At 42.2% G+C, this 13,586-nt stretch overlaps 1 protein-coding gene across 1 annotated transcript in view; it reads right to left on the minus strand.

The window, feature by feature from the left end:
• Positions 1-6,441, minus strand: part of FAM168B (family with sequence similarity 168 member B) — a 43,898-nt gene extending 37,457 nt beyond the window's left edge. The window contains exon 1 of the mRNA XM_080798414.1: positions 6,195-6,441. The gene's annotated coding sequence lies outside the window, so the exon portion shown is untranslated. The remainder of the gene's footprint in view (positions 1-6,194) is intronic.
• Between the last annotated feature and the right edge of the window lie 7,145 nt (positions 6,442-13,586).

Raw genomic sequence — 13,586 nt, forward strand, 5'->3', positions numbered from 1 at the left:
CATCATCTTTTTTTTTCCTGAAAAGTTCAAGAGCTTGCACAGCCACAAGCATCATTTTACCCCTTCCCCAAAAGAAAAATATGATTCTCATCAGTATCTCCAGCAAGCTCCTCTGAATTCTGTCAACCAATGTATTACGAAAGTATGTTTAATTAAGACTACTCTATATTCCTCACCTATATTCCTCACTGACTTAGGTGGTAGTAAGGATGAAGGGGATCTTGAATTTAAATAAAAAACAGTACAGGATAAGGAGATAGCAGGCAACAGGTAATATGAGAACTCTGTACCTTCTGCTCATTTTTTCTGTGAACCTAGAACTGCTCTAAAAAAGCCTACTTAAAACTAAAAATAAAGAGGGGTGCCTGGGTGGCTCAGGTCTTGCTCTCACAGTCATGAGTTCAAGCTCCACAATGGGTTCCATGCACAGCATGGAACCTACTTTAAAAATAAATAAAATTAAAAATTAAAAATAAACAAAACGTACACATATATACTTATTTAGTGTCTGCCTCCCCCACCACATCCCCCACTAGAAAGTAGCCTGTGGCAGACAGGGAACAGGGACTTGTTCCTATTTACTGTAGTATCTCTAGCACCAGTAACAGTACCTGGCACAAAAAAGGTGCAAGTACCTGACTTTTTGTTTTTAAAAAAGATTTTATTTATTTATTCATGAGAGAGAGAGAGACAGAGCGAGAAGCAAGCCTGCTGCTTATACTCGACTCTAGGACCCCTGGATCATGACCTGAGCCAAAGGCAGACACCCAACCAACTGAGCCATCCAGGTGCCCAACCTGCTGGCTTTCTAAAAACATATACACGTTCAAACACTGCAGGTATCAAATTCCATTACAAAAACATATTGCAAAAATCAACCACTTCAAAGTCTCCGCTTACCTGACTCATCTAAAATATTCACAATCAAGCAGTTCAGTACACATAAAAAAAAAAACCCAGTCACATCCCTAGCCTTTGTAACAAGTTCTAGCCTAAATTAGGAATAAATCAGGAACATCAGTGATTAGGCCATTCTTACTTAAATAACTTTTTTTAAAAATTCCTAAGCCAAAGTTACTATGACATCCACAATTATAACTAAGAGATTAGTCTAGATCAGTGCTAACAAACAGTACTCTCCGCAACAATGAAGATGCTATCTGTGCCTTCCAATATAGCAGCCACTAGCTAAAAGTAACTACTGAGCACCCCAAAAATATGGCTAGTGAGGGATCTGATTTTTAAATTTTATCTGACCTCAACTTAATTTTTTAAAATTAATTTATTATGTAATCTCTACACCCAATGTGGGGCTTGAACTCATGACCCCGAAATCAAGAGTCCTCCAACTGAGCCTGAACCTAAATTTAATAGTCATATATGCCTAGGGACTACCATATGGACAGCACAGTCTACAATACAGATGAGAGAAAACAAGGATAGGAAGGCACAGAAAGCAAGCAGGATAATCAATTACATATCTTACTATACAGTTTAAGAATAAACAAACTGGGGAGGTGCCTAGGTGGCTCAGTAGGTAATTCGAGTCTGCTTTGGGCTCTGGGCATGATCCCAGGGTCCTGGAATCGAGCCCCATGTTGGGCTCCCTGCTCAGCAGGGAGCCTGCTTCTCCCTTTCCTCCCCACTCATGCTCTCCTCTCACTATCTCTGACACTCCCTCTCTCCAATAAATAATATCTTTAAAAAAAATAGAATAAACAAACTGGGGGCACCTGGTGGCTCAGTCAGTTAAGCATCTGACCCTTAATCTCAGGGTCATGAGTTCAAGCACTGCATTAAAAAAAAGAATAAACAAACTGGCAACTGCCAATCCCTATTACCCTGTACTTTTAACCTATTCTTGGTGGATCTCCAACAGAACTGTGTAAGCCCTCATCTCTGTCGTTCAACTATGATCTGCTGAGTAAGTATATAATTCTCAAAACTCTGTTTCTCTATTCTGTGCCAGAACCTAATTTTCTCAATTGAATTCAAGATAAGCAAATCACAACGCAAAGGTCACAGAGAACACAAAAAGAGCAAGTCAAAATCTTCTGAGTTTACAATCTAGAAAAGTGTTGTCCAATAGAACCTTCTGTGAAGATGAAAATGTATGGTAACTGTACATGTAAAGTAGCCACTAATGGCTGGCTAGTGAACACCTCAAGTCACTCTTCATCTCAGGATAGTTGAGTTCAAGTCCCATACTGGGTATAGAGCTTACTTAAAAAAAAAAAAAAAATGAAGCTGAGACATTTATTTAAAATATAACTCAGGGGCACCTGGGTGGCTCAGTGGTTAAAGCCTCTGCCTTCCGCTCAAGTCATGATGTCAGGATCCTGGGATCAAGCCCCGCATCAGGCTCTCTGCTCAGCGGGGAGCCTGCTTCCTCCTGTCTCTGCCTGCCTCTCTGCCTACTTGTGATCTCTGCCTGTCAAATAAATAAATAAATCTTTTAAAAAATAATTAAATAAATAAATAAAATAAAATAAAATATAACTCAGAATAGCTGAAACACCATCTATTTATTGATTAGTGGCTATGAACCAACTGGCCAATCTTAACATTTCCAGAAATCAAACTATTTAACATTAAATGCATGCTCATATGATAGAATTACTCTGCAGCACCTAAGGTACTACTACAAAAACATTACAATCTGAATCTAATGAATCCTATCTAATGAATTTTTGGTAGACAAAAATTTCCTTTTAAATTACAGAACCTATACCTATAGGGGTGCCTGGTGGCTCAGTCTAGTTTACAGAAAAAGAAGTTGGAGGAATAGGATGAATAACACCATGAAGCAATCAGACACACCCAAAAGATGGGGCATCTTAGAGGACAAGTAACCCAGTTTCTTCAGTAAGTCAATGGTCTGAAAACTGGTGGGGATGGGGGTGGTGGGAAGGCAGGGAGGGCAGTTCTAGATTAAAATAGATTTAGACATTAAAACCATTACGTAGTTTTGTTTGGATTTTGGTTTAGATTGAAAAAACTGTAAGAAGATATTTTAAGGATTTGGGGACACAAATGAATATAGGCTAAGTATCAAATGGTATTAATTTTGCTAGGTGTGGTGATAGCATTTTGGTTATGTAAAGAAACGGTTTTTCAGAAGTACATGCTGAGGCATACAAGACAAAAAAAAGTGACATAATGTCTCTATTCTTACAAAAAAGGAAAACTACAGTAAAATACTAATGATTATTATGCTGAGACATTGGGTTATGGCTGCATATGGTATTGTTACTCATTTTAAGTTTGGGTAACAAAAAAAATAAAGAAAAAACACATCATCATCATTCTGCCTCCTACCCTGGTGCCACTGGCAACCCAGAAACCAATTTCCCAGTCTGATTTACTGTGGACCAAAGACTCCAATTCCAACACTGGATCCAGAAGGTACCACTTTTTTTTTTTTAAACCCATGTGGAATGACTCAACTGTCAGAATACCTATGGGTGGTGTGACACCTGCACCAGGAAAGCCAATCTCAGATTTACCTTTAAAAAAGATGACAGCAAAAATTTTTGAATTTGAAAATCCAGTAATAATCAGAGATAAAATACATTTAAGACCCATCGCTGTATTATTTTCTCTACTTTCAAAAGATACCATGATCTAAAGAAAGTTCCCACACACAACAGAAATTATAAAACTTTGAAGGCCTTTTTTATTAGTATTTCATACCAACAAAACTAATTTCAAGAGGGTTAAATTTTATTTCTCTCAGAGACTAATATTAATATACAAGATATACCCTTTAGCATAACACTGGAAATTCTCAGCAACGTCTGATATTATAAAGAAGAGCATATAAGATGACAAAGTTCTTCTCAACTCCCTCAAAGTCTCCCTTCACTACTGAGGTTTGCAACCTATTGGGAGAAATTCATGTATTTCTCACAGGACTGGTCAGACTCCAAAGACACAGATGTAGAGTGGAAAACAGACATGAAAAAAGTAACTATTACTTTATTACATTGGTGTACCACTGTTTTTATATGTGTTTCAACTGATATTGGAAAAGAAGCTGTTTAAGTGAGACAAGTTTGGTGGACAAAAATTTCCCTTTAAACTACAGAACCTATACCTCATAGGGGACCTGGGTGGCTCAATCTGTTAAGACTCCAATTCTTGATTTCAGCTTGGGCCTTGATCTCAGGGTTGTAGGTTCAAGCCCCATGTTGGTCTCCACACTGGCCGCAGAGCCTACTTTAATTTTATTTATTTATTTGACAGAAAGAGATAAAGCACAAGCAGGCGGAGTAGCAGGCAGAGGGAGAAGCTCCCGGCTGAGTAAGGAGTCTGACACCAGGCTCTATCCCAGGACTCTGGGACCATGACCTGAGCCAAAGGCAGTTGCTTAACCAACTGAGCTACCTAGGCGCCCCGTGGAGCCTACTTTAAATAATTTTTTTTCTACGGAACCTATAAAAAGCTAAAATATTTAAAATGCACTTAAATTTCAGGCACCTGAGTGAGCATACTGAGTTAAGCATCTAAGCCCTGCATCAGACACTCTGCTCAGTGGAAAGCCTGCTTCTACTGCTCCCACTCCCCCCTGCTTGTGTTCCCTCTCCCTCTGTCTCTCTCTCTCTCTCAAATAAATAAATAATATCTTTTTAAAAAATCCACTTAAGTTTTTTTTTTCCCCCAATTCTAATCCTCTACCTCTGTGGCATTATACTAATTTTCCTGGTGTTCAAAAATTCCAATGATTTTGGTATAACAATTCTAAACTCAAAATGAAAATGAGTTGAAAGGCAGGTGTAGAGCAGAATAATAAATATCCTAACAAATATATCATGGCCTGATAAAAGGGCAGGGGGCAATAATAGCAACAGCAGCAGATGGTGCTTCCTCCTGAGATGCAGGCACTTGCCTCACAGGCACAACCCAATCTTCCCACTATTTACAAGGACAGGAACCAGGAAGAGGGGATGCTGCTACCTGCTCAGCATTTCTAGAGACTGCTGCCCAAGAACACCGGGCAGAACACACAGGCAGCCAGCTGTCTCCAACTCAGAAGGCCTTCGGAGACCTCTAACAATCCTCAGCTTCCATTTAGTCACAAACACAACTAAACATAAGAAACATGCAAACACCCCAACCAAAGCAAGCTAGCTTTATTAAGCTGAAGGAAAAAAAAAAATCTTCACAATGTGCACACACCAGCTTTGGCATTAGGAAAGAGAACTTTTAAGTTATCCAACTGGATGTCAGCAAAAATAGTACACTACTTTACTTAACAAATTTGCAAAGTGTGTCCCTATTATTGTCCACAGCAAAAACTTTTAAACTTTTTCATGTAATATTTGAGAAAATCTCAAATTACACAAGGGTGACTTGAGAATTTAAGGTGTGGGAACAAGACAAAATTTTTCCTGCATGCCAAAAACACTCCAAAATATTTTTATGTATGACTTGAGTGAAACATTAACTCATACAATCCATTACATGCACTTACATATATTATGAAAGAAAAATACCCTGTTTGTTGACAGGTTGCAAAGGTACACCTTCTTTTCAAAGTTAACCCAGACTGGGCCACGAAACGTCCTTTCTGAAGAAATCATTAAAAGCCTTTCAAGCTGGAGGGCGAACACTAAGCTTCTGGCAGGCAAATGGAATAATTTTCACTTCGTGGGTAGACAAAGTGAATAGTTTACACATTCGAAATGATTACAACCACAAGAATCCTAAATCTAAGTTACAGAAAACAACACCCTGCTGCTTCTCATTTTTTTCATACGTTTTCCTGACCGGATCTGAGTCGGACCTTAATAAGGCCCAGGGAACATTCTTGTGTACTGACTCCACCTCTCACCGGCCACCTGGGCAGCAGCACCCCCCCTCCCCCGCCGCCCACACCGCACCTGCCCGTGCGCGAGTCCGCGCCCAGCTCCGCCTCCCTTGGGCTCCCAGCTGCCCGGCTTACCCCACCGGACAAAGCACAGCCGAGGTTGGGTCCAGGGGCCGACAGGCCGTACCCCGAACCCGGCGCCACAGCCGCGGGCCCGACCTTGGCGCCGCCCCAGGCCGGCCGCACAAAGCGCCGCACTTCCGGCCGGGCAGCGCCGCCGCCGGAGCCCGCCGCCCCGGTTCGCGCGCAGCCCGGGGCCCGAGAGGGCGCCGCGTCGCCCCTCCGCCCCGCCCCCGCCCGGGGGCGCCCGCCCGCCCGCACTCACCGCGCCGCGACGGCGGCGGCGGCGGCCTGGGCCTCAGTGACCAGCGCACGCCGGCCCGGGGCGGGCTCGGCGGTGGGGCTCGGCGAGGGGCGAGCGCCGCAGAGGAGTGCTCCGATGCGGGGGCTGAGCCTCGAGGTCCCCGGTCGCCGCTGCCGCCTCCCCGGCCCGCGCTTCCAGTCGCTCGGCTTCGCCCGGCCCGCCTCTCCGCAGCCCGCGCTACCAGCCGACGCTGCGCAGCCAGCGAGCCACCGACCTCACTTCCGCCTGGAGCGCGCCGCTGCGAGGGCGCGCTGGGCACGTGACTGGAAGGCTCCGTTCAGATTAGGGTGGTGGCGTGCGCGCTCCCGCCGGCGTTTAAGAGGCCCCCGGATGGAGAGTGTCGGGAGCCGTGCGGCGTGCGACCCAAGGTTGGTCTGTCTGCCTTAGGGCACCGCGTGCGGGTGGGCGAGTAACCCGCGGCGGCGGCGCCCACAGGGACGCCCGTGTCCACTTTTCGGAATAGGCACTCAAATGGACTTTTTCCTCACCCTGTTTTTGCCCTTCTACTAATGCAGTGTGGAAGAGACATATTGGAATATAATTATAGAGTTTTACTAAATTTTTTTAATGAGAAATATGTCTTCGATTTTATATTAAAACAGCCACCGTACTGCAGGAACCTATGTGTAAATGAAGACGCAAGGGTGCGGTGGTGGTGTGACCCGGTCCTGGCTGTGATGCTCGATGGTGACAACTGAGGGCAAGGCTTAGCACCCCCCAGCCAGGGTTAGTGTAGTGGCGGGCAGTCGAAGTGTTATCCCACCGAGTGGCACAGGGGTCCGGCCTGGAACATCGCTGGGACACTCGCATGCCCCAGAGCACCAGGTAGAGGCTGCCAGCACGGACACTGCGCTCATTCTGCCAGTCACTATTTCCAAAGCTCCGCATTCATTAGGTCATGTAATATCCGTAATAAATCGTTTTGCAAATGAGGGAATTAAGACGCAAGCTGATAAGCATTCAAGAACACGCTATTAGGAAACCCACTCAGCATTCAAACCCCAGCATCTGGCGTCAGAGTGCATGTTCTTTTTTTTTTTTTTTTTAATTTATTTATTTGACAGAGATCACAAGTAGGCAGAGAGGTAGGCTCGGGGGAGTGGGGTGGGAAGCAGGCTCCCCGCTGAGCAGAGAGCCTGATGGAGGGCTCCATCCCACAACTCTGGGACCATGAGCTGAGCTGAAGGCAGAAGCTTAACCCACTGAGCCACCCAGGGGCCCCCAGAGTGCATGTTCTTAAAGGGGAAGACCTCGGATTTGGTTTTCCCAGAACAACCTTGTGTGACATTAGTAGGACCCACAGATTCCCTGCCTGAGCTTGAGTCAGTCTGCCTTGAAAAGAGGTGGAGGAATCCTGTGATGCAGGCTGGGATGGGTCCTTCAGAAAGGCCTGGAGAAAGCAAGGGCCTGTACTCAGCAGAAAGAGCCCAGGCAGTTTACCTATGGAGAGACATTCAGTACATACAGCTTCTAAAGACTCTTTACCTGGCACATCTGCAAGAATTCAGTGTAGGTTAAAGAGGTTGCAAAGGACAAGATTTCTGGCAAGCTGTAAATGTGGACTTTTTTTCTTTTTCTTTCTTTCTTTTTTTTTTTTTTTTTAGGATTTATTTATTGGGGGGGCGGGTAGGAGGGGCAGAGGGAGAGGAAGAAACACCCTCAAGTAGAGTCCCTGCTGAACTGAGCTGGATCCCAGAAAGCCCAGATCATGGCCTTAGCCCAAATCAAGAGTTGGCTGCTTAACTGACTGAGCCACCCAGGTGCTTCTGAAGATTTTTTTAGTAATCTCTACACCCAACATGGGGCTGAACTTACAACTCCAAGATCAAGAGTAGCATGCTCCACTAACTGAGCCAGTCAGGAGCCCTAAATCTTGACAGTTTTAAATAAAATGATGTTACTCTTTAAAATACCCATTAAGGGGTGCCTGGGTGGCTCAGTGGGTTAAAGCCTCTGCCTTTGGCTCAGGTCATAATCCCAGGGTCCTGGGATCGAGCCCCACATCAAGCTCTCTGCTCAGCGGGGAGCCTGCTTTCTCCTCTCTCTCTGCCTGCCTCTCTACTTACTTGTGATCTCTGTCTGTCAAATAAATAAATAAAATCTTAAAATAAAATAAAATACCCATTAGGATATAAACACTACAGCAATTCAATTCCCACCATTTTCCATTTTAAAAATGCATGAGTAAATTATGTAACAAAAATTTTAATTGTTCCCTTTTCTCCTTGCCTGCTTCTATTTCACTGCCCCCACAGAATTTTACCCTAATATACATGTGTGTTGAGTGTCTTTTTTTTTTTTTAATCACTTTTATCTGTCAGGATAGCTAGGAAATGTTCCAGTAATAACAAACCCAAAATCTCGGTCTCTTGACACAACAGAATTTTATTTCCCACATATCCATCAAGTCAAAAACAGATGGGATTGCTGAAAAACTACACAAGCAAAATAATTCAGCAGCAAACTGGAAAAATGTACATATATATGTATATATACATATACATATGAAAATATATATATATAGCTATCATGCATCTAGTTAACAACCAGTTGGAAGATACAATGAAATTATGCAAAAGATCAGTATTATACAAGGAATATATAAATATAACAATGTAATAACTAGCAATAAACTTTTATAAGAATTTAACAAGATCTATGTGAATAAAATTTTAAATAATCCCTGAATGGCACAAAACACTTAAACACGTGGTGAAAAACATCATGTTCTTGGATGAGTAGATTTAACATCAAAAAGATGTCAATGCTTCCTAAATTAGTTTATAAATTTAAATAAAATTCCTATGAAACACCAACAATTATTTTTAACTAGATGAAGTGATTCTGATTTACATATGGGAAAAAAATCAGAAAGAATCGAAAGAATCCGCCAGGAAAACTTTGAAAACAAAGAGTTATAGGGTGGTGGCTGGCTACTAGATAAGAAAACATATTTGAAAGCCTCAGTGGGGTGCTTGGGTGGCTCAGTTGGTTAAGCATCTGCCACCATTCAGCTGAGGTCCTGATCCCTGGGCTCTGAAGAGAGCCCTGAGTCCTCTCTGCTCAGTGGGGAGTCTGCTTCTCCCTCTCCCTCTACCCTTTGACCCCTGCTCTTGCTCTGGCTATCTCTCTCTCTCTCAAATAAATAAAATCTTTAGAAAAAAAAAAAGCCTTAATAAGGAGCACTTGGGTGGCTCAGTCGGTTAAGCATCTGCTTTCGGCTTAGGTTGTGATCCCAGGGTCCTGGGATTGAGCCCTGCATCAGGCTCCCCACTCAGTGGGGAGTCTGCATCTTCCTCTTCCCTTCCCTCTACCCTGTTCATATGCGCTCTCTCGCTCTCTCTCAAATAAAAAAATAAAAACTTTTAAAAAAATAATAAATAAAGCCTCGATAAATAAAGTAGTGTGTCTCTGATACATGAATAGACAGACCAATGAAAACAGAAAATCCAGAAATACACCCAAATAATTTTGGGAAATCACCAAGGAAAAGATGGATAATTCAATAAATGGCAAAAATATAGCCATCTGAAAAAATATAAAGTTGGTTCCATACCTTACATCATACCAGAGTGAAATCCAAATCAAAAAAAGATACGAATGTATAACAGTGGAATCATAAAAGGACAAAAAGAAAACATGGGGAAAATCCTTTTTAATTTTGGAGTAAAGAAGGCCTTTTTTTTTTTAGATTTATTTATTTATTTATTTAAGAGAGAGCAAGAGCTAGCAAGTTTGAGCAGGGGAGAGGGGCAGAGGGAGAAGCCGACTCCCTGCTGAGCAGAGAGCTTGATGTTGGATTCAATTCCAGGACACCAGGATCATGATCTGAATGGAAGGCAGACACTTAACTGACTAAGTCACCCAGGTGACCTAAAGAAGGCCTTTCTAACTCCTCAAAATCCAGAAGCCATGACAATGAAAAACGTTAGTTTGGCAAAAATCACTATGAACATATGCAAAAGACAGATGATTAACAAGGAATAAATAGTTCCAACACATGTGATAGACAAAGGGCTAATAGAATAAAGGAATTTCAGAAGTTAGTATAAAGTACTACAAGCCAATAAAAAACAATGAGGAAAGGGGCCCCTGGGTGGCTCAGGCAGTTAAGCGGCTGCCTTCAGCTCAGCTCATGATCCCAGCATCCTCGGATCAAGCCCCGCATCAGTCTCCTTGCTCAGCCGAGAGCCTGCTTCTCCCTCTCCCTCTGCCACTTCCTTGCTTGTGTGCTCTTTCTCTCTGTCAAATAAATAAAGAAAATCTTAAAAAAAAAAAATGAGGAGAGTTCACAGAAAAAAAAGTAAATGGCTCTTAATCATATAAAAAATTCAATCTTACTCATTAACAGAAAAATGCAAGTTAAAACTCTTTGATACAGCATTTCCCTCCTATTTGATTGGCAAACATCAAAGAAATTAGATAGTACACTCTGCTGATGTAGTGTGGAGAAGTAGGCACATTGCTGGACTGGAGAAAGGACTATTTGATGATGCATTATGACAAGTATACACAAAACATTTGACCCAACAATTCCACCTCTGGGAATGTGTCTAGAGAGATGTTCCCTGGCATATAAAATGAAGTAGGTGAAAGCTTACTTATTGCAGCATTGTTGTGAGTAGCAAAATATTGGAAACAACCCTAGTGTCCATCAATAGGGGACTGTTTACTGACCGGATGGTTCATCCATATAATAAATTACTCTCTAACTGAATAAACAAATAAGCAACCTTTCTGTATACTGAAATGGGAATCTCATCAAGGGCAACTGGTAAGTGAACAAAGGATAGAACTGTTCTTATAGGCTAAATTGTGTTCCCCCACCTTTAATTCATATGTGGAAGCCCTAACCCCAAGTACCTCAGAATCTGTATTTGCAGATAGGGCCTTTAAGGGAATACTTAGGTTAAAATGAGGTCAGTGGGGTGGGCCCTAATCCAATCTGACCGATGTCTTTATAAGAAGAAGAGGGGATTAGGACACAAACAACACAGATAACTGGAAAGCCATGTGAGGACACAGTGAGAAGGTGATCATCCACAAGCCATAGAGAAAGACATCAGCAGAAAATCTAACCCTGCTGGCATCATGATCTTGGACTTCCAGCCTCCAGAACTGGGAGAACATAAATTTTTGTTGTCTAAGCTGTTTTGTCTGAGGTATTTGTTATGGCAGTGCTAGTCAACTAATACAACTGTGTTAAAGTACATTGTGTAAAAAGGGTAAATGAAAAGATATATTAGTATTTGCTTGTGTGTAAATACAGAAATAATTTCTGGGGTGCCTGGGTGGTACAGTTGGTTAAGCGTCAGACTCTTGGTTTTGGTTCAGGGCATGATCTCAGGGTCCTGGGATTGAGCCCCTATCAGGCTCCAAGTGTGGTGTAAGACTCTCTCTCCCTCTCTCTCTGCCCCTCCTGCTTGTGCGCTCTCTCAAAAATAAGTAAATAAAATCTTGAAAAAAATACAGAATTAACTTCTAAAATCCAAGAAACTAATAGTTGTGATTACCTGTAATGAGGCCAGGGACAGAGTGGGTCCTGAACAAATGTGGTAGGGGTGAGAAGAATAATTTTCAAGGTTTCCTTTTCTTTTGAAATATATGAATGTACTATATATTCTAAAATTAAATTATAAAAAAATAAAAATATAATATATATAGGGATATATTATCCCTATATATATTAGGAATGTAAATGGTATAATATTTTGGGGAAAGGTCTGGTTGTTTCTTAAAAAATTAAACACACACCTATCCTATCATCTAATAAATTGCTGGTATCTGCCAAAGAGAGATGAAAACATACATCCATGCAAAAGAATTATACACAAATGTTTATAGCAGTTTTATTGATAATAGCCAAAACTTGAAAAAAGTGCAGACATCTATCATCAGGAGAATAGCTGAACAAGTTCAGTAGGGGGGCGCCTGGGTGGCTCAGTGGGTTAAAGCCTCTGCCTTCAGCTCAGGTCATGATCCCAGGGTCCTGGGATCGAGCCCCGCATTGGGCTCTCTGCTCAGCAGGGAGCCTGCTTCCTCCTCTCTCTCTGCTTGCCTCTCTGCCTACTTGTGATCTCTGTCTGTCAAATAAATAAATAAAATCTTTAAAAAAAAAAAAAGTTCAGTAGGGTGCCTGGGGTCTGTTTACAATGACCTGCACTGGCTCCTGAAAACCAAAGGTTACATTTTCAGGAATTTGGCGAGACATTTGGCAAGTACAGTCATTATTAACAGTTATAGAGATTTAATATTAAAAACAAAAGAAATAAATATTCAAAAACTTATCCTTTCCTAATTCTTGTATCTTATTTTTGCCTATGCCCTGAGGCTCTTTGCCTCTATTGGACCAGCCTGGTGGAAATGTTTTATAACACTAGGGGTAGGGGCAGGGTGAGAGGGAGAAGCGGACTCCTTGCTGAGCAGGGAGCCCAACACAGGGCTCATCCCAGGACCCTGGGACCATGACCTGAGCTGAAGGCAGACACTTAATCCACTGAGCAACCCAAGCACCCCTAATTTCTATTTCTTATACACCTGATATACATCCTTGTAAACTACTTTTGGCTGGCGTTTCTGTATACTATGGGATTTTTACATCAAAGAATCACTGATTTAAAGAGTATGAACTTAAACGTCTTGATAGTATCAAATTTAACTCCGGAGGGGTTACACACCAACCTACAGTTGCACAAATACTGTATACCACTGACTGTCTCATCAACTCCTTATATCGAGCACTTCATTAAAAATCTTTTAAAATTTGATCACTAAAAAAGATTGCATTTAATTTGCATTTGTTAGATTACAGGTAAAATTCATCTAAAAATGTTTGTTGCAGGGCGCCTGAGTGGCTCAGTTGGTTAAACAACCAACTCTTGATTTCTACTCAGGTCATGATCTCAAGGTTATGAGATTGAGCTCTATGTCTGCATCTGTGTCAGGCTCTGCCCCAGATGGACACGGAGCCTGCTTAAGATTCTCTCTCACGGGGCACCTGGGTGGCTCAGTGGGTTAAAGCCTCTGCCTTAGGCTCAGGTCACAGTCCCAGGCTCCTGGGATCGAGCCCCACTTGGGCTCTCTGCTCAGCGGGGAGCCTGCTTCCTCCTCTCTCTCTGCCTGCTTCTCTGCCTACTTGTCATCTTTGTCAAATAAATAAATAAATAAAATCTTTAAAAAAAAAATTCTCCTTCCCTGTGCCCCTCCCTAGCATTCTCATTTTCTCTCTCTAAAAAAAAAGAAAAAAATGCTTGTTACATTTGCTCTTTCCTTATGTGAATGATTTACTCATATATTTTTTTGCCTGTTTTTGTACTGGAGTCTTAGCGTTTTTCTTGTCAATCTATTCGAATT

The sequence above is a fragment of the Martes martes genome, assembly GCF_963455335.1.
Source record: "Martes martes genome assembly, chromosome: 3".
In the NCBI taxonomy this organism is placed as follows: Eukaryota; Metazoa; Chordata; class Mammalia; order Carnivora; family Mustelidae; genus Martes; species Martes martes.